Here is a 23,922-nt window from a genome sequence, read left to right on the forward strand (position 1 = left end):
GAGGGCTGGTGATGCAGACTGTGACGTAAAGAGAGGGCTGGTGATGCAGACTGTGACGTAAAGAGAGGGCTGGTGATGCGATTATGGAGAGCAGCTGAGATAAAGAGAAGGAAGGGAAGGGGCCACTGTACTTGTGCACACTCAACAAACACCAATTTAGGATATATAACAAGGAAAATCCAGTCTATATTTATTTTCTACAGACTAAATTTTCCTGTGATCTAATCAATAGGATTTTGTTTTGTTTTGTTTCAGAACAATGCAATTCACAGGAAGAACATGGGGATAAACGAAACCAAGGAGAGGAAGGGAGATGTCTGTAAGTGGGCCACAAAACCCACATTTGTTAATATCCCTTTCAAGGTTTGTTACAGTTTTATATCACATAATTTGCAGAAACTGAACACACTGCGTAGCTCAAAGGCTTCCTGGAAGAAACGGGAGCAGAGTTTCAGCCCTTTGAAACGTTTTTCAGGCATCTATTCTGATTTGTAGGATGGTGCACTGTGCAAAAAGAGAGCAGTACTTAGGCTTTTATAAAACCCCTGCCTTTTTTTAGCTAAAAGCACTTTAAAGGAAGGGCATTAATGGCAGCCATACCTGAATTTTTTTTCTTTTGAGACAAAGTCTTACTTTGTCACCCTGGGTAGAGTGGCACGGTGTCGGACCTCACAGCACCCTCAAACTCTTGGGCTTGAGCAATCCTCCGGCCTCAGTTGCCCACCACAACCCTCAGCTAGTTTTCTCTATTTTCTTAGTAAAGATGGGGTCTCACTCTTGCTCAGGCTGGTCTTGAACTCCTGCACTCAGGCGATCCATCCCCCTCGGCCTCCCAGAGTGCTGGGGTTACAGGCGTGAGCCACCAGGCCCGGCCCAGACTTGACTCCTTATTCAACATCTACTGTGCAACATGGACTGAGTGAGGAATTAGACAAAAAGTCTCCTGTTTAGAGGAAAGGGACCTAACAAAACTAAATACAGAAACCAGGGGTCCTACCCATGTTTAGGGCACAGGTAATCATCAAAGTATCAATTTGGCAAAGGAAATAAAACTCAAATAATTCCATTTTCTGCCAGGAGTGGCAACTTTGCCCTGCTGCTGATAAAATACTGGCTAGAAAATAAGCTCAACTGCCACAAACAAAGTAAACACGACTGGCAGTTAAATAAAAATGTATCTGAAGACGGATGGCAGTAAGTGCCCGGGCACCTGGGTACTGGATGAAGGAGGCCGAGGAAGTCGCCGTCCACGGGCGGAAGGCGGAGGCCGGGGGAGTCGCTGTCCACAGGCGGATGGCGGCAAAAGGAGCTGCTGATGGCTTTCTTTCCCATTTCCGATGCAGCCCTTGGTGGGGCCAGGCTTATCTTTCTGTTTTTTAATTTTTTAGATCTGAATCTTATTTCTAACTCTTAGATTCATTTCAGAGTCATTTTTATTACAGACCCTAATCACAGGTTTATTTCTGAGATCAGTGCCTGAGAAAGAATATCACCATTTTTAACACTCAGTTTTCAAAAATGAAAAGCACTGTAACAAAATTCTCCTTTTAACTTAAAATGTATACCAAAGAGATAAAGACATAACTAATTTCCATAAGGATATCTCTTGTTATAGCCTTGCAATTCACCAGTGAATTTCCCTACATTTACTATCATCTTGCCATCAGGTCAGTGGTAATATTTACTATTACTAATTCAAGATGAACCAGTCAAGGGTTGACATAAACAGTATTAAGCCAGAGGAAACTTGCATCTTCTTCTGCGCTTTGATACTAAAGAACAGTGACAGCAAAGGCTCCTAAGGACAGCTGGACCAAAGACGTCTGGCCAGAGGCCACATCATGGCACCAAGGAGAGCTTCCTCTTCTCAAGCTGATCTATGAGGGAATGCTCATAACTGTAGGATGGAACCCAGTGCACACAAAAGACATCTACTATCATCAACACAGTAAAGTATAGTCCTCATGAAAAGTCTTGAGGTTGCAAATACATAATAATAAATTTCCTCTTTCTACATAAAACTCAGTGAATATGGGAAGGCTAAGAGAAGGCACATTATGTCATGGATGCTACCCCTCAGCAAGGCAGCGTGCCAGACGGAACCAAGCACTGCCAGCTAACATGAAGGCTCCCGTCTTCCTTTTCTGCTATCATTTTTCCATAATTTTATCTCCGTATTGTCTAGGAATAAATACACGCATTATCATATTACCAAATAGACAGAAACGCCCAGATAATCTTGTTAGACAGATAGTTCCCCTATATTGACTGATGGAAGCCCCAGGAGCCCAGTCACTGTCAAGTTTGCAGTACGAGAATTAGCATGTAGAGTCCTCAATAAATTCTGGTTGATCTGAAATAAAATGAACTGCCCTTTAAATAGTAGGAATTTGTAAAAGACAGATATGCAGATGACACAGATACACATAGTATACACGCCACAGTAGAAGGAAAAAACTAATGTTTGTACCCCAAAGGAAAAACCAAAAACTAAGCTACACGGAAAATGCCAATGTTTTGTTAAATACATAATAATTATTTTAAAATATCACAACTGCAACCAATAACAAAAGTTAACTGGCAAAGTGAAGATGGAGAGAAACCACCGGATTTGCACGCAGGTTCTTTCTGCCTGCACAGCGCTCAGCGTCAGTGACCTGCCAGGCAGGTCGCATTGCGTTTAGCCTGAGACGTGCTGATTCCCCATGAAAAGTCAGAGATGACAACAGCATCTCATGAAGCCAGAGACTCCTTCCTTCCGCCCCAGCTCACCCTGCCTTCAGACTCATCAAACTAGCACAAAAGTACAAACTGTTGTCACTGACATTACAGGTCACCTCATTTTTAATCTGTAATTTGTAAGACTTTAAGTGAAACTCCATTGGCAGAAATGAAAACGTGGAAATATACACAAACCTTAGGTTCTATTTTTTTTTAAACTGTCTCACTCCACTGCCCTGGGTTGAGTGCCCTGGCATCGACATATCTCACAGCACCCTCAAACTCTCGGGCTCAAGATATCCTCTTGCCTCAGCCTCCCAAGAAGCTGGGACTACAGGCACCCACCACAATTCCTGACTAGTTTTTCTTTTGCTTTCTTTTTATTTTTTTTTTTTTTTGCTCTGGGTAGAGTGCTGTAGTGTCACAGCTCACAGCGACCTCAAACACTTGGGCTCAAGCAATTCTCTTGCTCAGCCTCCTTAGGAGCTGGGACTACAACTGCCTGCTACAACCCCCAGCCTATTTTTTTTTATAGTAGAGATGGGGGTCTCACTCTTGCTCAGGCTGGTCTTGAACTCCCAAGCTCAAGCAATCCACCTGCCTCCACCTCCCAGAGTGCTGGGATTACAAGCATGAACGACCAAGCCTAGCCTATAAATTTTGGATTCTGAATCCCTTCAAGGGTCAAATAGTAGATTCTGAGAAAACTTTGCCTTGACTTACTTTTACTCAGATCAACCTAGTAGATTACATTTTTATTCAAATTTCAAAAGGACATATGAGTTAGTTCAAAAATCTGTTAAGCGGCACAGCAAGTTCAGCAAATCCTCTGGTTAGACAGCAGCCTTTCTGACTCCCCCTCAGGAAACGCTAGTACTTGGATGGCCTAGTAACTTCTGATACACTAAAAAGCAAAACTATCTGGATATTAGCATTCTAAGTAGAAAGTCTTTCATGTTTTCCTCTGTCCAGTGATACAGATTTCATACTGAATGATGACTGTATGGTACTTGCATTCTCCCTGGTCCCTTTCTTCCCTCAACTGAGTCCCAACTCACCAAGATTTCACCTACGAGTATGTCTTCAGCAAAGAGGTCTTTGACCTTCACACTTGCCTGATGAGATCTGCTTCAACCCAAACCACAGTATCATGCACTAAGCAGGAGGAGATCGATGGGTACTCAGGGGCAGACAGCTACTGCAGTTAAGGCTGACTTCATGTTGACAGACTTCTATCTCCTGCTCTCTTTGAACTATTAATAACATGGTTCTGTCTATAGTCAAAAAAAAAAAAAAGAGTATATATTCCACAATACAACCTAAATTTACCTCTGTGAGCAGCTGGTAGCACATCTGGGGTTGTTTCTTCTTTCTCTTCTGTGACAGATTTGTGCTGCTGGCCTTGGACCCACATCGTGACGTCAGTTTCAAGAGCCCACACTCTGCCCCAACTAAGGCTGCACAGTCAGAAGAGAGACGTCAGGCTTCAAGTCCTGCACTGAACTTAGGAAGTCCCTAATGTTGGCATCAAACTAAGGGCTCCTTCTGGTTACACCCTCATCATTTTTCTGTTTCCTTTTACTTAGATTTTACAATTGCTTTTAACTTTCCCACATAGACTATAAAATCAGTTAAATAGGGGGAAACTCCCATACCTCTTTTTATTTCCATCACAGAGATACTTCTCTGTGTGTGCAGGGGTTTGGCCAGATTGCCAGAATTAGAGTTAATTACTTCCAGTTTAAGTTACTTCCACTTTAGCCAGACGCGGTGGCTCACACCTGTATTCCTAGCACTCTGGGAGCCCAAGGTGGGTGGATTGCTTGAGGTCAGGAGTTCAAGACCAGCCTGAGCAAGAGCAAGACCTGTCTCTACTAAAAAATAGAAATATTATCTGGGTATGGTGGCAGGCACCTATAGACCCAGCTACTTGGGAGGCTAAGGAAGAAGATTGTTTGAGCCCAGGAACTTGAGGTTGCTGTGAGCTAGGCTGAGGGCATGACATTAGCCTGGGTGACAGAGAAAAGACTCTGTTTAAAAAAAAAAAAGAAAGAAAGAAAGAACTTCCAGTTACTCCTGTTTCTAATCTAATCTTTAATTAGTAAGTTAATCTTACTTCTGTAAGAGTCACGATCATAAAACTTTAAGTTATGAAGCATGCTATTGCATCTTACTGTCTCCTGGTTTGTACAGATTTCTTAGCTCCTGGTCTACAATCTAAGTCATGTAGAAGGCCCTAAAAGAAGGGGATTCCTCGTTTTGACTTTTGTGAAGGATAAGAGAGAAAGAACTACTGGTTCACATTATGAATCAAACCAGAACTCATACTTATTTCACAAACTGACTTAGAAAGAAAAATTAAAGCACTCTAATCAGATCCCGCGGTCATCTCCCAGAGTCTTTAAAAGCAGCTGGGAGACTCCAAAAAGGGACAGCAATACCAGGGCCTGGAAGAGCTCACGTGCTCAAGTGCCAGGCGGCCGGGCATCCCTCCCTCCCAGAGGCGCCAGGCGGCCGGGCATCCCTCCCTCCCAGAGGCGCCAGGCGGCCGGGCATCCCTCCCTCCCAGAGGCCAGTTCCCCCCAGGCCAGGGTCCCCGGGAATGTCAGTTCACCCCAGCACCACTTTTACAAAAGAAAGAATTTTCCCATCTCTATGATATTAAAAATTATTTTCATTTTAGGAAAAGTGGCAGGCAAGATCAAACATCGTGGGAAACAGAAGGGCTACAACTCGTCATCCCTGTTGACAAGCTCCAAATAACAACATGATTTTTATTTTTAGGTCCCCAGATATTCTTCCAGGAATTTTCTGTACATTCTTATTTTCCCCTTTGGCAGAAAGAATTAACACAACCCAGAACAAATAATAAATATATTTATTATGTGGCTGAGACACTTTAAAAGGAAAAAAACGTATATAACTAAAAGAATTGGGAGAAAGCTGGAGAAGGCAGTGCAAGTTAGCGTCTGCTGACGTTGCTGGCAGGCAGGATTACTGCTTCCCAATACTTGATTAGCAGAGATGCCACTGCCAAGAAAATATAGATGAAATTCACACCAATTCCCTCACATTTATCTAAAATATTTAACAACAGAGACCTCATGTGCCTTGTACAGTTAATAGACACCATGAGTCCCTACTACCTTCCAAGTCCTAGGCAGAGGGAAAAGAAGGCGGCTGATGATGGACAGACACCTCCGCATGTCCACGCTCAGCGTGTCAGGCACTGCACTGTCAAGAGAGCAATAGATTCTCATCCAACGTCTAGAGACGCAGAATAAAGACCATACTCTGCTGAACTGATTTAATTATGTATTCTTATCTCCAACACCCAACTGGGGAATCCAGGATCCAGAAAAGAGAACTATCGTGCCCATCTGGGAACAGAAGAGACCTCACACAGTTTCTTCTATTCCCCCTTCTACACCTTCCAATTTACTGAGCTGTTTGTTGGGAAACAAATAGAAAATGAGTACTTGACTCATAAGTACTTTGAGTATAAGTACTCATATAATACTTTGAGTGTAAGTACTTATGATCCAAAAGGAAAAAACAGGCGTGACGCCCGTAGCTTAGTGAGTAGGGTGCCAACCACATACACCCGAGCTCGTGGGTTCGAGCCCGGCCCAAGCCTGCTGAACAACAATGGTAACTACAACCAAAAAACAGCTGGGCGTGTGGTGGGCGCCTGTAGTCCCAGCTACTCAGGAGGCTGAGGCAAGAGAATCCCTTAAGTCCAAGAGTTTGAGGTTGCTATGAGCTGTCACGCCACAGCACTCTACTCTACTAGAGGTGACATAATGACACTCCGTCTCAAAAAACAAACAAACAAACAAACAAAAGGAGAAAACACACAGATAAAATACCCACAACACAATGTAAAAAGAAATAACTAATAGGTATCACATCCAGGCTTTGCAATTCGAGATTGCAAAATCCTGAAACCGCGCACTGAAGAGCGTGTTTGTTTTGTTACTGCAGGGACCACCAGCTTTGATGACCGACCTGATGGCGTGTGTGTCTCCACAGGACTATCTGCAAATAATCGAGACCCTCGGTGACAGCTGACTTATCCTCTGAATTAGGAAAGGAACAGTGGCACCTGAATCGTTCCAAACTGAGTCATTTACTCAGGAGGTTTATAGGTACAAGGATTCCGTAAAAGAAGACTTTTGGAAGGCAGATATTGTCATTAGTCACACAGGGGCAGGAACCTGTTTGGAGTCTCGGGAAAAAGGGTAGTGGTTATAAACAGAAAGTTAATGAACAATCATCATCTGGAATTGCCACAGCCGTCCACAAAGAGGGGCGTCTCTTCCACTGTCCCTGCAGCAGCTTCCTGGGCTGCCACAGTCAACGGACTTATCGATGCTGAAATGTTATCCTCCTGGCCAGACAGAAAAATTTTCTGCATTTTTGGATAAAGTCATTGGATTACAAAAATAAACACTGAGCTCTCAACACTTTAAAAACACTCCCCAAATCCAACCTGTGGAATGTGATTAAATCAAATTAAACATTTATTTGCAGAATAATATAAGTTAATAAACTTCCTATATCTATAGAATGTATAAGAAATGTGTACCCATTTGCATTTGGATCCAAACCCTAATCAGAATTTAGTAAGTTTATTAGCTTTTTCATGATCTTCAATATGTAATGAGCATTCACAGGTTTTGCCCTAGAATCCCAAGTGGATTTAGAATCATGGAAAAATGAACAAAACTTGAAGACTTTGACAAGGAGCATAAATGTAATTAGTCTGGTATTCCTTAGAATAGAAAAAGGAAACAGAAACAAGTTTCCATGAGAGTCAGCATGTTTAGCTTTGCAATCCAAGGAACCAAATTTTGGGGCGGGGGGCGGGGGGGGGGCAGGGACAGAGTCTCTTTTTGTTGCCTGGGGTAGAGTACCATAGCATCATAGCTCACAGCAACCGCAAACTCTCCAGCTTGAGCAATCCTCTTACTTCAGCCTCCAGAGTAGCTAGGACGACCGATGTGCTAGTTTTTTTCTATATTTATTAGAGATGGGGTCTCGCTCTTGCTCAGCCTGGTCTCAAATTCCTGAGCTCAAGTAAGCTGCTTCAGGGTCCCAAAGTATTAGGATTACAAGTGTGAGCCACTATGACTGGCTCCAAGGAACCAAATTTAAATAACAAAAAACAAATGATGGGTTGTGTTCTGCCAAATAGTTTAGTCCTTGCTTAGAAAAGATTACCAAGTAAGTTGATCAGAGAAACTGATCATGGAGAAACTACTTTTATTCTGAAGAATAGGGTGGAGTGGTTATGTTTACTTTTTTTAAATCTAAAAGTGACAAAATAATTTTGCTCAATGTCAAAACGTTCCTGGTGTGAGAAGAACAAATCAAAGGACTTAACACCAACAGGACTTACTGCTATTTTAATAAGGATCCCTTCCCATAGTGGTAATGAAACATCTACTGTAACACAAATTTACAATGTGTTTGGTTATAAAATTAGTTTCACAAATGAATAAACGATACATATATGATGGCTTAAAAAAATAACTGATAAGGAAAAAGAAGTTTTGTGCAAAGTATCAAGGAGGTAAATGTTTTACAAAAGAGGAAATTTTATGCAGAGATTAAAGATTAATTTATCCAATCCAAGACTAAAATTGAGCAATTTTTGTGTGCTAAGTACAGTGTATTGTTCATAGTAGCTGCTCAATAAACAATTGTTGAATAATTGTTGAATGAGTGATAGGACTGCTTCAGGACTGAAACAACAGGATTGAACATAAGGTGGGAAAAGCCTTCCTGAAGAGGAAAGTAGCATGTGAAAGGCATAGGAGAACCAGGAACAATTACAGCTAATGTACAAACTACAGCTTTCCCAATCATCTGTACGAGAATATTTTATGCCGAGTTTGTTCTCTTAACTTAAGAGCAAGTATTAAAGACCATCTAGATGTAAATCATACCACAGTGACATACTATTAGGAAATATCTTTTTATGTCAATATATTGCACGTCATTTGTAATAGAGAAAGGGTCTGGACTAGGGGCAGTGAATTTTATGCAGATGAGAATTAATGGCTCTCCTTGTCTCTATGTAGACAGCTGTGCTTACATTTTGTTTCCCTTTGGTTATACAAAAATTTAAAAATAACAAAAAATTTAGGGTACACCTAGAAGTGATTTTAAATCAACAAAATGTACCTTGAAGCTCTGGTAGATTCCAGATTACTCAAGCCAAAGCATATACATTTGAAATAAAAGTGTATAGAAGTACCAAAGCTAAATTAGTGGTTTCAAAAGCTGAACATCAGGTGACAAAAGCTGAGCCTTCAAGTGCACTCATTCTGAGAACTGCAGCTCCAGATCAGCCCGTGAACACCAAATGAGTGTGGCCATGACAGGAGTTAGAAGGCTTGTAGGCAGGGACAGAGAAAGAGGGCCTGGAAGAGAAGGAGGGTCAGGAGAGGGGGCTGAGCACGGCCAATAGCCCTGGAAAATGCCCAGATGAAGTTTCGTAGCCAGGGCCGATGTCACCTGTGCGGCCATCACTCAATAGGTGCCGCTGGGTGGGACGTACCAGGAGGAAAGTCTCCCAAGAGGACTGGGCTAAGGAAGCCACTGGGCAAACTGGAAGCCAATAACCACTGGGCATTTTCATTTGAAAGCCAGGCAGATTGCACCACCCACAACCAGGGGAACACGTAAATGGCTCACAATCCCTCAGACACAGACCCGGCAGGGGCAACCCGCCTTCCACCGAGCGGGGGGCTTTGCTTTCCTCTCTCCTTTCTTCTCAATCAATGCTCTTGCTTTTGCTTACTTGCTGTCTATGGATTCACTCTCTGATTCTCGAGACCACAAACACGGCAGAAAAACTCCCTCATCAGCAAGATGCTTTCAAAATCCTCTGACAGAAGTGAGATTGCCGTGTGAAGAACATGGGAAATTCAACTGGAGAGTAAATATCCAAAAAAAATCTGCATCCGAATGTTTACTGCAGAACAATTCACAACTGGAAAGATGTGGAATCAACCTGAGTGCCCATCAATTCGGAGTGGACTAATAACACAGTACGTGTATGACCCAGAGCACCACTCAGCCACAGGAAAGATGAATTAATACCTTTTACAACAATCTGGAGGGAACTGGAGACCATTCTCCTAAGTATCTCAAGAGTGGAAAAACAAACATGTACTCCCTGTTAAACTGAAGCCAACCCCTGAGCAACAGGCTGTACAGAGGGAAGTAAAATCGACCAGGGGAGAGGAAGGAAACCTACCTAATGGATACTTGGAAAACCATCTGAAGGTCGGGCACACCTTTAGCTGAGACTCAAGCATCACAAAATAAGTGATCCACATAATCTAAAATAGGTGAACCCTGAGAAAGGACTAAGAAAGGGACTAAGAAAGGGACTCCAAAGGGCAAGAAGGAGGAAAACCCGGCCTGCTGCCCTGGAAGTCTGGAGGGCCCACAAGAACATGAACATGAAGATGAAGATGAAGTAACCTTGGCAACCAATGACCAAGAGAGAGACGGTGGGTGGCCAGTAGAAAGGGCACCACTGCCCGGAGGTGCAGGGAAGCCAGCCAAGGGCTTGCAGTCAACTTCAGATAGAGTATTTATACTCCTGGAAACCTTTGGGTCTGGTTTCTCTCGCCTCTTCTCAGGAGAGGAATAAACTTTCTAAACTTTCTCTTTGTTCTTCCTAAATAAAATCTGTTACCCTGAAACTTGTGTGAGTCACCTTGTTTTCTACACATGCTACCTCTGTAGAAAAACAGCCACTCCAGTTTTATTTCCAGTTTCCATTCATTTTTACTTTCAATTACTGGCATGCCTATGTTGAACTTTCTAGCTCAGCTGAGTAATTGAACCTGGACAACTGTTTCAGGGAAACAGGACCCCCAGCCCCCAATAACCCCCCTTAACATTTTGAAGTTTTAAAAAACACCAGAAAAGGCAGCACCCACACTCAGTGGGTAGGGCGCCAGCCACATACACCAAGGCTGCGGGGTTTGAACCCAGCCCAGGCCAGTTAAATAATGACGACAACTGCAACAACAACAACAAAAAAAAATAGCAGGGTGTTGTGGCAGGCACCTGTAGTCCCAGCTACTTGGGAGGCTGAGGCAAGAAAATTGCTTAACCCCAAGAGTTTGAGTTGCTGTGAGCTATGATGCTACTGCACTCCACCCAGGTGACAGCTTGAGACTCTGTCTCAAAAAAAAAAAAAGGAATGTAAAGTAAATAAATTTGAGATTGCTTATTAATAATAACAGTTATTAATAATAATAAACAATAACAATTGTTTATTAAGATTTGTGGTAATGTGGAAAAATCACTAAATAAACAATTGAACTAAAAAATGAGTAAATAACTTGTGTTGGACAAACAACATATTACAGAGCATAATCTCATAAATCAGCCCTTGTGCTACAAGCACAGCGCACTCAAGAAAGGAAAGTCGTGGGACAAAAGCTGACATGGCCCGAGTTGGACCGTGAAGAGCCGGTGGACGCACTTCACCAATCGCAGTGAAAAGGCAGCCACCAGGTTCAGCTTTCTTGTTTTCAATTGTAGTTCATGAGCTTCTACTTCGTAATTCTCTGCTATCTAAAGAAGATGCAGTTTATGTTTTAAAAGCCATATTGATACAGGGTTCCCCATTCAAGGCTGGACAGGGGACCCCAGTTTTCCTAGGCTTGGGCAAGGTCATGAAGGGAAGACCCTGACCTGTGCCCTGAGCTGGAGGGACTGCATTCATTCCTTTGTCGGTAACACTCATTAACGATGAAAACATGTTTCTATTTACAAGTCCCAGCCAAGTGTAATCTCATGACCTAATACCCGAGATAAAGAGCCCACGTGGAGACTTCCCACTTGGTCTTCACCCCAAAGCTCTGGTGCTTTTTACTTCTTCTGTACTCATTTCTAATAAAATCCAATCTTACCACTGATGGGTGTAGTCTGTGGGTTCATTCCTCAAATCCCCAACACCAAGGACCTACTGAAAAGAGAAATTCCGGTAACAATATTTCAGCTCTACACAAAATATTATGCCAACAATAGGAATGTGAAACCGAAATTTTAGAAATTATCCCTAAACCATATCTCTTGGTCGTCCTCCCCTGGGTAGGCCTCTTCCTTAATAATCCTGCTTCCCTCCCCAAACTATTTTGGTCTTATCAGAATATTTTTTTTTTTTTTTTGAGACGGAGCCTCAAGCTATCCTCCTGGGTAGAGTGCCATGGCATCACAGCTCACAGCAACCTCCAACTCCTGGGCTCAAGCGAGTCTCCTGCCTCCGCCTCCCAAGTAGCTGGGACTGCAGGCGCCCGCCACAACGCCTGGCCATTTTTTGGTTGCAGCCGTCATTGTTGTTTGGCGGGCCCAGGCTGGGGATCCGAACCCACCACCTTAGGTCTATGTGGCTGGTGCCTTAGCCGCTTGAGCCACAGGTGCCCAGCCTTATCAGAATATTCTGAAAGAATAATACTAATCCCGCCTGTAATCCTGGCACTCTGGGAGGCCCAGGCAGGTGGATTGCCTAAGCTCACAAGTTTGACACCAGCCTGAGCAAAAGTGAGACCCCGTTTCTACTAAAATAGAAAAACTGAGGCAAGAGGAGCAGTTGAGCTCAAGAGTTGGAGGTAGCTGTGAGCTATGACATCACAGCACCTACCCAGGATGACAACTTGAGACCCTGTCTCAAAAAAAAAACCAGTAATAATAATCCTACTCCCTTCCATCCCTCCCTGCTCAAAAACCTTCAGTGGCTCCCAAGCACCTACCAAATTGGGTATAAATTCACAGCCTTCCACAAAACTGCTCACCCTGTTTTCCAATCTAACAATGGCCACTTCTCTACAAACAGCAACAAGAGCTTTTCAACTAATTTTTCTTTCAGCATCAGCATTTTTTTCCCAGTAAAAACACTCTCAATTTCTATAATCCAAATACAAAGCAGATAAAATGGGTTATTTCATAATCCAAATTTGTATCATTTTCTTTTTTAAAAACACGTATTAGTACTTTTTACTTGTACCATGTATATCCCGCATGGGACCAAAGGTGAGGTATTTTCTCCAGCCTTAAGAATAAAATAAATGTGGTGTCTTCTATGAGTTAAAGTTTGAATCAAAATGGATGTAATGCATAGTCGGTCATCTTTAATAGAGACAGAATTGTTTATGGGCCAGTAAAATATAAGATAGTTGTCATCCTATAAGGCTGTCATCTCTAGCTATGTTTCAAAAGAACACTAGTTCTACAAAACATTAATAAGTGTTCCAAAGAAACAGTTCCATGGACAAATAATATTGGAACACATGCCAGATCCTCTGCCTGAAGACTGAGGGTGTTAGTTTTTCACTGTAGGCTCTACAGAAACTGGTTAAGGTTATTTGATCTCTTCCTTTTCAAACTTACTGTCTTAAAATCATCTCCCACACCATCTTTAGAAGAACACCATTAAGACAGGTTTCCTGAAAACCATTTTGAAAAGTACTATTATAAGCAACTTGATAATAATCAGTCTCAATTCACACCATAGACATTTATAAAGCACAAAATTAAATAAAGGAAACAGGAGAATACCTTGTGACTTTGAATTCTAGGCTATTCTAAAACTAGTCATTTGTACATTCAATATTTGATTCCAGGAGATAGTGAAAAAGATCTTGGTGGCGTCGGTACTTAGCATCTGCGGTCTCCAAGCCTCAGGGACAGGCACAAGTTCATGGCCTTTTAGGAATTGGGCTAGATAGCAGGCCAGAGGGTAAAGTTTCATCTGTCACCTTTGTGTCACCTCCCGGTGGGACTCTCTAGTTATAAGGAAAACAAGGTCAGGGCTCCCACTGATTCTGCATTACAGTGAGTTGAATGATTATTTCATTATAGATTACCATGCAATCAGGACAGAGAAAGCACACAATAAGGCACTTGACTCATCCCATGCCCACCCCTGGGTCCATGGAAAAACTCTCTTCCCTGAAACCCTTCCCTGGTACCAAAAAGGTTGGGGAGCTACTGCTTATCAACATCTGGGTCTGTGGGGGCAGGAATTAGGGCACAATCTAAGTTGTGGGAACAAAGGTTAAGTGAGACAGTGGTTCATTTCTCCCTCAAGATGCAGGGGCTTAAATAAGGGGTATACACAATAAAGGGTTTAAATGAGGCAGTGGTTCATTTCTCCCTCAAGGAATGTTCCAGGGCGGCTTGGCATCTTCAGCATGTGGTTCCCCTCTTGAGTCAGGGGTTTAAGGTCCTATTTCCACCATCACGTGTGCATCTAAGCAGAAGCAAAGGCAACAGCAAAGGCACTGCCGTTCCTCCTCAGGGCGCATGCACGCCACACCACTCCTGACATCACGCTGACAGAGCCTGGGTACCGGCCACACTTGGCTGCAAAGGAGGCTGATACCAGCTCCCTAGCTGGGGTACAGACAAAAAACATCCACCTCTGTCCCCGCCTATCTGGAAAACGTATAACCACATGAAATAGAAGGGCACCTCCCCACTGCTGGAGCCCATGTTAAGAATAAAGAGGCGTGGGGCAGCGCCTGTGGCTCAAAGGAGTAGGGCGCCGGCCCCATATGCCAAAGGTGGCCAGTTCAAACCCAGCCCTGGCCAAAAAAAAAAAAAAAAAAAGAATAGAGAGGCATTTTGGTGGGCCTTGGGAAGTACTGGTCTATTCACTCTGCCTCTCCAGAAGACCAGAAGACACCCCCACTCCTGTGCTGCTGCAGACAACGTTCCGTGTAACGAATCATGTCTATACCCCAGGGGACCAAATGGCACCCACAGACAACATTCCAACATCTCCCAATACCCATCTGTCAAGTCCTCAATGAAGAACCCATATTTGAACAGTGGGTGATGGTAACAGTCATTTGAAGGCAGCATACTGGACTGTACATGTAATTGGCTCACATCCTCAATATAAAATTCATACAAACGTATCCTTTTTTTTTGATCCTCATTTGGGAACACTGAGAAATATCAAAACCAGGCTGAGTATAAGTTCCATACAGAGAAAAATTAGATTCTTAACAGAGATTATCCTAAGAGATAATGTGTTTCAGAACTAACAAGTAAAAGACAAGAGTATTTTAACACGAAACTAACCTTGAGGCATTTGGCAGTAATTGGGAATACCTATAAAACTTTACTGTTTTTATTCTTTTTTTTTTTTTTTTTTTTGAGTCAGAGCCTCAAGCTGTACCCTGGGTAGAGTGCTGTGACATCACAGCTCACAGCAACCTCTAACTCCTGGGCTCAAGCGAATCTCCTGCCTCTGCCTCCCAGGTAGTTGGGATTACAGTCACCTGCCACAACTCCTAGCTGTTTTTTTGGTTGCAGCTGTCAGTGCTGTTTGGCAGACCCAGGCTGGATTCGAACCTGCCAACTCAGGTGTATGTGGCTGGCGCCTTAGCTGCTGGAACCACAGGTGCAGAGCCTCCTTTTATTCTTTTTAAGGTCCTACAGCACAAATGAAATTTGATCCACAGCAACAGTAAACACTTTTTTCTTTTATGTTCTTCAGGCTAAAGAAATTGAAGCTTGTCTGTTAATCCTCCTGCTCCCACCTAAAACCGGTTAAAAAATTGTAACCACTTTGCACAGTGCCCAGCCCATGGCAGTTTCCAACATATGGTGGTAATGAGCATTCCATATTCCACTGTGTGTTATACTAACATGGTGATAGCAACAGAAAGTAGAGGAAGCCTATTACTAGGTTAAATTTAATTTTTCCCTATAACATAGTAGCTCTTTAAGTGTTAATATTTAAAGATCTCAAAACACAAGTAAAAAGTCAAGGTTCTAAATGTGTAGCCATTTGTTAAGAAGGGACAGGAGAGGAGAGTAGATATTATCACACGCTTAGAAATGCCTTGCATAAATTTTCTTTTTTAGAGATAGGGTCTCACACTGTCACCCAGGATGGAATACAGCCACCTGGTCATAGCTCACTGCAATCTCTAACTGGGCTCAAGGGGTCTTCCTGCCTCTGCCCCTGAGTACCTGGGAATCCAGGCACACACCACTGTGCCCAGCTCCACACTGCATACTTTAAAGTGATACCAAAAAATGTCATAACAGTGGATATCCTCTGGAGGAGACCTGGGTCGATGGGAGAAAACGTAATGAGAGAAGCTTTTACCACACATTCTTTTTTATACCTTGACGGTCATGGACTATATCCACACATTACCAACTCAAATAAATTCAAATGAACAATTATCTATATATTGTTTTTTTCTCACTGTTACTTATGCAACCTTTCACTCTCTCACTACCTATATTATTTTCCTAGGGCTGCCAGAACAAAGTTTAAGGGTACCTTAAAACAACAAAAATTTATTGCTTCACAGTTCTGGAGACTAGAAATCTGAAATGAAGGTGCTGGCTGGGCCACACTCTCTGTCAGGGATCTAGGAGAAGATCCCTTCTCATCCCTACCAGCTTCCTATAGCCCCAGGCAGTTCTGGATCTGTAGCAGCAAAACTGCAGTCTCTGTCTTCATGGTCACAGCCCATTTTCTCTGTGTATTTCTGTCACAATGTCCCTCTTCTTAGGGGGACACCAATCATATTGGATTAGCACCTGCCCTAATGACTTCACCTTAATTTGAGTGCATCTATAAAGACTCCATTTCCAAGCAAGGTCTCCTTCACAGGTACCTGGGGGTAAGACTTCAATATATGTTTTTGTGGGACACAACTCAATCCACAGCACTAACATAATCCACATCATTACACACTCCATTCTACAAATGTTTCTCTCTCTCTTTTGAGAGAGAGTAGCTAAGTGACCTCAATGATCACTTGTCTTCATTTAAAGATTTGGCTGGCATTGTTAAAAAATAAAAATACATTGCTTGGTGGAAGAAATTTAGATGAAAATTCAAAAAAAAGAGGAAGTGGATTTTTCTAAGCTATTTTTGCAGGAAATCAAGGTTATTATAGATCACTAGATAGGAATTTCAGTCATTTGATCCCTATCAACTCAGGGACAGTGAACACACTGCATTTTATTAGCTATCAATTTTTATCTGGTTGAAGTTGGCTTACATAGATGTTAAATTTTATAGCTAAATTAAAGCAAGTAAGAAATTAACTTGAAGATTTTTAGAGACAAAAACAACACTCTTCTGCTGTTATTTTTACCTTTTCTTTTTTTTTGAGACAAAGTCTCACTATGTCATGCTCAGTAGAGTGCCGTGGCATCAGAGCTCACAGCAACCTCAAACTCCTGGGCTTAAGCAATTCTCTTGCCTCAGCTTCCCAAGAAGCTGGGACTACAGGAGCCCACGACAACGCCCAGCTATTTTTTGTAGCAGTTGTCATTGTCCTTTAGCAGGCCCAGGTTGGGTCAGATTCCATCCCACCTGACCTGGGTGTATGTGGCCAGCATCCTAACCACTGAGCTATGGGCGTTGAACCTTTCTCTCTTCTTTTGAGAGTCATGATCACTTTTTCCTAGTTATTACAGGGAACAGACAATCAAGCTTAGGACAGAAGGATGAAGGAACATGGGTCTGCCATACACCGTTAGCATTCCAAAAACAACTATAGTAAGAGTTGATCAGATAAACTTCACTTAGGAAGTCTACTTGATTACCTACTGCAGCCCTCTACTTGACATGGGGTTAGGGAAGGAAAAATGAGACAGTAGTCTCACCCCATTCACTTTATAAATTAAGTATTGTTTCATGGTCTAGTTGGCAAAAGATCTGCGTGTTTATCAGGTCACAGCTCTAAATTCACAACTAGCAAATAGAAAACTTGCAATACCAAAATATTCTCCCATAGAGCAAATTCCAAAAATTTAAAGAAATAGACATTGTGTGGTGTCCCTCTTGATGCTCTTGAGCACTCTTGCTCAGTTTAATCACACAACCATATGACTGTGAGGCAGGCACAGAAACCACAGATGTGGAGAGGGAGGAGTGGCATCAGTTACTTCTGTGGACGTGGAGTTGCACCGCTCAGATCTCCCTCAAGAAGGGAGCAGAGTCCACAGCATGGACACCAGTCGCTGCATCTTCAGGCCTCCACACTCACACCACAGCCATGCCTCCTCCAGGATGCTCCCAGCCAATGACCGAATATGGTGGGCACATGAGATTTAGTCTGTCCTGCCCAACTCAAGACTCTTCCATCAGGCAGCCTCTGCTCAGGGCCTCTCAGGGCCTGGCGGAAACCTTTTCAGAGCCACTGAAGTCTGGAGCTCTTCCCACCCCAGCTTTCTTCCTTCCTCTTCTCATTTCACAGGTCTCTCCCCACCTCTTCCCGATCCCTCCCCTCTTACCTCTTGCCAGCATTTGCCCTCCCCACCCAAATCTCTTGCACACCTGACCAGCAGAGTGCAGTTACAATTCTACTTAAACTAGTATAACAGGCATCAGTTAGTAATAAATGCAGTTCTGATTTACCTCTTGCCTACCTGAGACCTCATAGATAAGTAATATGCAGAATTTCCTTTTCTGTAGTCACTGTTTCTAAAACAATGAAGCATAAATCTCTATCTTTTCAACTCCTGAGCCTTAGCTCCTGTTCTAATACATCCATACCCAGGAGAAGCTCAGACACATCCCTGAGGTCATGAGGAGCTGCTGAGCGCGTTCCCTCAAGGGGCCTGTACCTCTGCACCTGTCATTTTGATTAACTGTCTTCCTACTGATGGGAGCCCTTTAAGCCTGGTGGGAATTTTAAAGTTCATTTATGTTCTCTGTTCCCAGTGTCTTCCTGCCCTTCACTCTAGCCTTCCTTTTGCAAAGGCCCAGGTTAAACACATTCCTGTCTGAAAATAGCCAGACAGCTTTGGTCACTGGTGGCTCTGAGCTTCCAGTCCCAAACACATCCACCAACCACATCTGTGTGACTTCAGAGAAGATGCATGAAAGCCTAGATCTGGGCTGTAAAACACATTAGTGAGCCGAGGAAATAATAGGCATAAAGCAAACTGGAGAACGTAGATGAACACAACCAAGGTCCATTTTCAAAGGCTGCAAGTCCTGGCGTGTGTTTCCCTCAGACAGATTTATCCTCACAGCCCCAATATATTTCATGCCACGGAAGCAGAGTCTACAACCTTCCACACCAGGAAATGTCAGTGCTTTAAAACTGCATTCGAAGCTGTCAATGGTTATAATCCCCTAAACCCAATTAATAACTTACAGCTTGAGTTTCTGTATTTGTCTCAATAATCACGACTCCTTTCAATTTTTTTTCACATCCCATGATCAGGCTTTATAATCTTTAATCATTTTGTTGCTTTTCTCTGGTATTCTGCTACTTAAAAAAAAGAAATACAACAAAAACAAAACCCTCAATAATACAGAACTCAAACAAAACACAAATGACCAGGAAAACAGGCCACTCCTCCTCCAGGATGGTGGAGGCCTGGTCCCATTCTGCAAAGCCATTACTACAGGGTTCCACTGCACCAGAATATAATTCAGACATAAATCCCCTGAAAGGGCAATGGAGAGTCAAGGTCCTGTCACCATCCAGAGAGGGCATCCTGGAACAATAAAGGGAACAGGACGCTCTTTCCTCCTCGTACCCTGGAGATCATGTTACTTATCTTCAAAATAACTTGCTGATGAAGCGAATGGCCAGTCTGAGTGTCACTCATGGAGACTGGATGCAGATTTGAGGGTCACTCTGCACGATTTCCTGCCAACTACACTTAGCTGAATTCACTTGAGAATTCAGTCTGAGAAAATCCAGGGCAGAGAGGCACATACTAGATAATACCAATCAAATATATCCCAGATACAGTCTATGGGACAAATGGCATGGCCTTGTCAGGCAGTCAATGTCACGGGCAAAAGAGATGATGTATCTTGGTTAAAGGAGATGAGAGACGCAGACAACAGATACAAGGTGTGGTCCTGAATTGAACCCTAATGGGGAGAAAACACTTGTAAATAATATATTGGAAATGATTCAGAAATGTTGTATTCACTGGTATCAAATTACCCTAAAGAATAATAATTAATTTTGTTAGGTATAATAATTTTATATAATTGGTTATATAGAAATATTATTTTTAAGATACTCAATAAGGAAATCAGGTAGGAATGCAAAAATATCTATAATTGTACTTAAATACTTCTGCATAAAATGTGATTATGTGACTTATTCATTTACTATTGGTTTATTTATCTACCCCACATGGTGAACATTTTCTGTAGAAAATATTTTAGGCTTTACAAGCCATATGGACTTTGCTGCAATCACTCAGGTCTACCACTGAAGCACAAAAGCCATCACAGATGATACTACAGGAACGCGCATGGCTGTCTCCCAGTCAGACTTTGCTGCAAACACAAGGACGTATGAGGCAAGAGTTTGCTGACCTCTAAGCAACAAATAGAGTTGGGCTCATAACAAATATAGTCCTGGGCCCCAGGATACAGCACGGCATGACCTTGGCTGTCAGCTCTTCTTTCTTTGGCATTTGGAACGGCAGCGGCATGTAAGTCCTATTCGGGATAAGATCCATATTATCTGCTGAGAGTTTTTCTACGCAGTCTTTTATCTCCATGTGACTCAGAGACTTGATTTAAAAAAAAAAAAAGCAATGTGCCCATAAATTAAATAACCATATCAGAAGGAAATTCAACTCTGAGAAGGTCTTCTACCCCATGAACCAAACACATGGGGGATGTCCAGGCTCACAGCTGATTACTATGCGACCAGCTTTTGAAGACAAGTACAAAAGTCATTGGCCCTTCACCTCACTTCACCACTGGAACCCGACTCACTTACTCGGGTCCTCCGGATACACTGGCTGTTCAGCAAATAAGCATTTTCCTACACAGGATGCTGGGCATGCACCTGGCCTGCCTGGCCTGGGAGAGTCAACACAGGGTCCCGATGGTTCCTATCAACACAGGATAAACCACTGAGGACACTGGATTCAATTAACATGCATGTACCTCTTACCAACCAGGTACAGTTATGAGTAAAATACTTGTCTATCTGTCTATCTGAATGCTCCTTAGTGAGCAATCCTTCAAGAATGATTCCCCACAAACCCCAACTGCTCTTTAAGATGACATTAGAAATATAGAAGTCGGCATTAAACATTTAGAGGATTAATTAAGCTGCCCCATTGGTTCAGATTGCCTATTAAAAGTTTACTTATTATAGAAAGCTTTAGTCTATTCAGTTTTGTGCTCTGCTATTAAAACTGCATGTAATAAACTTTTATAGAATATGGCAGCTCATGAAATTTAAATAGACTTAGTTCCTAAAAGAGTTTCCTACAGATGATGAGTAAAAACTGTGAGAAAATTCATGTTATATAGATTCTCTATTAATAAAAAGAAAGCTAAATCATGATTCAAACTAAAAAAAAAAAAAAAAAAACCATGTTGTTAAAGTAGCCCATAAATTCTCTGGAAATGAAGAGTGGGGTGGAGGAGTTAAACTCTTGCCAAGTTTCAAGGTCATAAAAGCAGTTGAAATAGAACACAGAGTTATATATAGAACTACATTTTTCATAGTAGTATATACTTCATGGTTCAAACTAGGCAGTAAAATAGGAGGCTTGTGAAAAAATACCACATCAGAGTCCTCTAATTATTTATGTATTATTTGGGATTCTTAATCTCAATTGACCAGAAATGATATAAGGAAAAAATTACTCTTTAAGTCTTGTTAGAAAGTTGTTTATAGAAATATATTATTCATTTTTCTATGCCTTAAAGAATTCTACCCACTCAGGACATAACACATAGATTATTATAAACAGCAATATATGTCTACAATAATTTGTGTCACAAGATTTACATTAATTTTCCAAGAAGAAGAGAGATTTATTTGTACCTCTAACCCAGCAGAAAGGATTTTGGGTAGTGAAATATTAAGGATATATTTAATCTAGTTAATATATATCTATTGCAGGAATTTAGGGTCCTACAGTTAATATTATAATTAGAAAATAGTTTTCTCCTCCTGTAAAATAGGCTTCCATTTGACAATACTTGGCTAAGAACTGAAACAGCTGTTTCAGTGAGGAAATAACTAAATCCCCTTCGAAGCATTTTAAGTTGCCAAACCTCTGTTTAGCTAACTAGAGAACACGTCTTTCTTCATTAACTTAGATAAAGTTGCCAGAGAGTAGAAACAAATGCACTTAGAGATTTATTTTTTCTCCCAAATATTTATTTATTTATTTATTTTTGAGACAGAGTCTCACCATGTCACCCTGGGTAGAGTGCCATGGTGTCATAGCTCACAGCAACCTCAAACTCCTGGGCTCTGGCAATTCTCTTGCCTCAGCCTCCCAAGTAACTGGAACTACAGGTGCCCCCCACAACGCCCCGCTATTTTCTGGTTGCAGTCGTCATTGTTGTTTGGCAGGCCCAGGCTGAATTCGAAACCACCAGCTCCAGTGTATTGGTTAGTGCCCTAGCCGCTGAGCTACAGGTGCGAGCCTTCTCCCAAATATTTAGAACATATATTAACAGGGAGAAAAACTAAAACATACATTTCAGTGTTGAGTACAAGCTTAAAGTGAAACAAGAATGGCTAATACTTAGCAAGTACTCTGTCTCACAGAAACAATTCCAACAGACAAGCACTTTCTATACAAGGTAAGTAAGCCTTACAGGACTAGTAAGGGTTTATTTCTCTGTGAATTTAGCTGGCGGTGTAAATTACAACCCTGAGGGTGCACAGCTTGTGCACACACAAGCCACCTTTGAGCAGCCCTGGGTTGCTCCTAAAAGCATCCTCCATCTCCGCACTCTAGCTGGGCCCTTGCTGAGTAAATGGATCACATGGACAACCCAACTGGGAAGAATGTTTGGGTCACTCTGCAGTCACTGCTTGAACATAAATCAAGTCCTGCCATTCTTCTGTATCTACTCTTTTTTTTTTTGAGGCAGAGTCTCACTATGTCACCCTTGGTAGAGGACCATGGTGTCGCATCTCACAGAAACCTCAAACTCCTAGGCCCAAGTGATTCTCCTGCCTCAGCCTCCCAAGTAGCTGGGACTACAAGCACCTGCCACAACTCCCAGCCATTTTTTGGTTGTAGCTGCCATCGTTGTTTGGCAGGCCCAGGCTGGGTTCGAACCCGCCAGCTCCGGTGTATGTGGCTGACACCCTAGCTGCTGAGCTATAAGTGCCGAGCCTCTATATTTGCTCTTTATGAAAAACTTCATAGCCAGGCATGGTGGTGGGCACCTGTAGTCCCAGCTACTCAGGAGGTTAAGACAAAAGGATCAACTGAGTCCAAGAGTTTGAGGTTGCTGTGAGCCGTGATGCCCATAGCACTCTACTGAGTGCCACAGAATGAGACTAGCTCAAAAAAGAAAAACAAACAAAAACTTTAAGCAAGAGAAAATAAATAAATAACACTAAATTCTGCAGACATATTTCCCCATTCTGGTGTTCAAAGCTATCCAGAGGCCTCCCCTACCTGTGTGACACCACTTCCTCAGGGACAAAGTGGTAGGCCCCCCATATCCTGCGGCCATGGTGATGCTGCCTCTAGACTTAGCTCCCTACCTGCATGCCCACGCTCTAACTCTGCCTCTCTGCGTCCTATGTACTATTCCTCAGAACCACTCCCTCTCGGCTCTCGCACAGCCTTTTCTCCCTGCTCCAGTTCACACGGCCATCCCCTCCATCCTCTCGGATCTCACACGCACATCTGCTGGAGTACGCACCACACTGTGTCTGCTTGAGCTTTCCATCTCTGAGCCGTGACCTGCTACAGAGAGGGGATCACCTTCCTCATCTGTGAGCTGCCCAGCATGCAGCAGGTCCCCTCAGTGGATATGGGCAGACCAGCTGACCGTGGCCACGGGAAGGAGGCTGACGAGATGGAAGAACGAGGGAGTCTCCCGGGTGCTGAAGACACCTTATACATCTTCACCTAAATAACAGTGGTGTGTGTTTGCACAGCAGAAATTTATTGAGCTGTTTAAAAAAATGTGGAAGAAATGAGTGCAGCAAAATGTATCCAAAGGAACAGCAGAACGCCTTCCTGGGACAGGACGGCCACCAGGCTCTCTGTGGTTTGAAGTCACATCATGTCCACTTCACTGCTTAGTAAGAATGACACATTCAATTGACAATGACAATATGGACACAGCACACGCACAGTCATCACTCACACCACACCACACACACCACACATACCCACACACCCCACAGCACACGCAGTCATCACTCACACCACACC

General features: G+C 42.7%; 1 protein-coding gene and 1 pseudogene across 1 annotated transcript in view; one reads left to right on the forward strand and one right to left on the reverse strand.

The window, feature by feature from the left end:
• The window catches only part of LHFPL6 (LHFPL tetraspan subfamily member 6), a 278,107-nt gene that overhangs the window by 193,997 nt on the left and 60,188 nt on the right, over positions 1-23,922 (reverse strand). The gene's annotated exons all lie outside the window — the stretch shown is intronic.
• Positions 1,189-7,170, forward strand: LOC105888004 (annotated as a pseudogene).

This window comes from Otolemur garnettii, unplaced genomic scaffold (genome assembly GCF_000181295.1).
Source record: "Otolemur garnettii isolate 467f Iridium unplaced genomic scaffold, OtoGar3 scaffold00154, whole genome shotgun sequence".
NCBI lineage: Eukaryota > Metazoa > Chordata > Mammalia > Primates > Galagidae > Otolemur > Otolemur garnettii.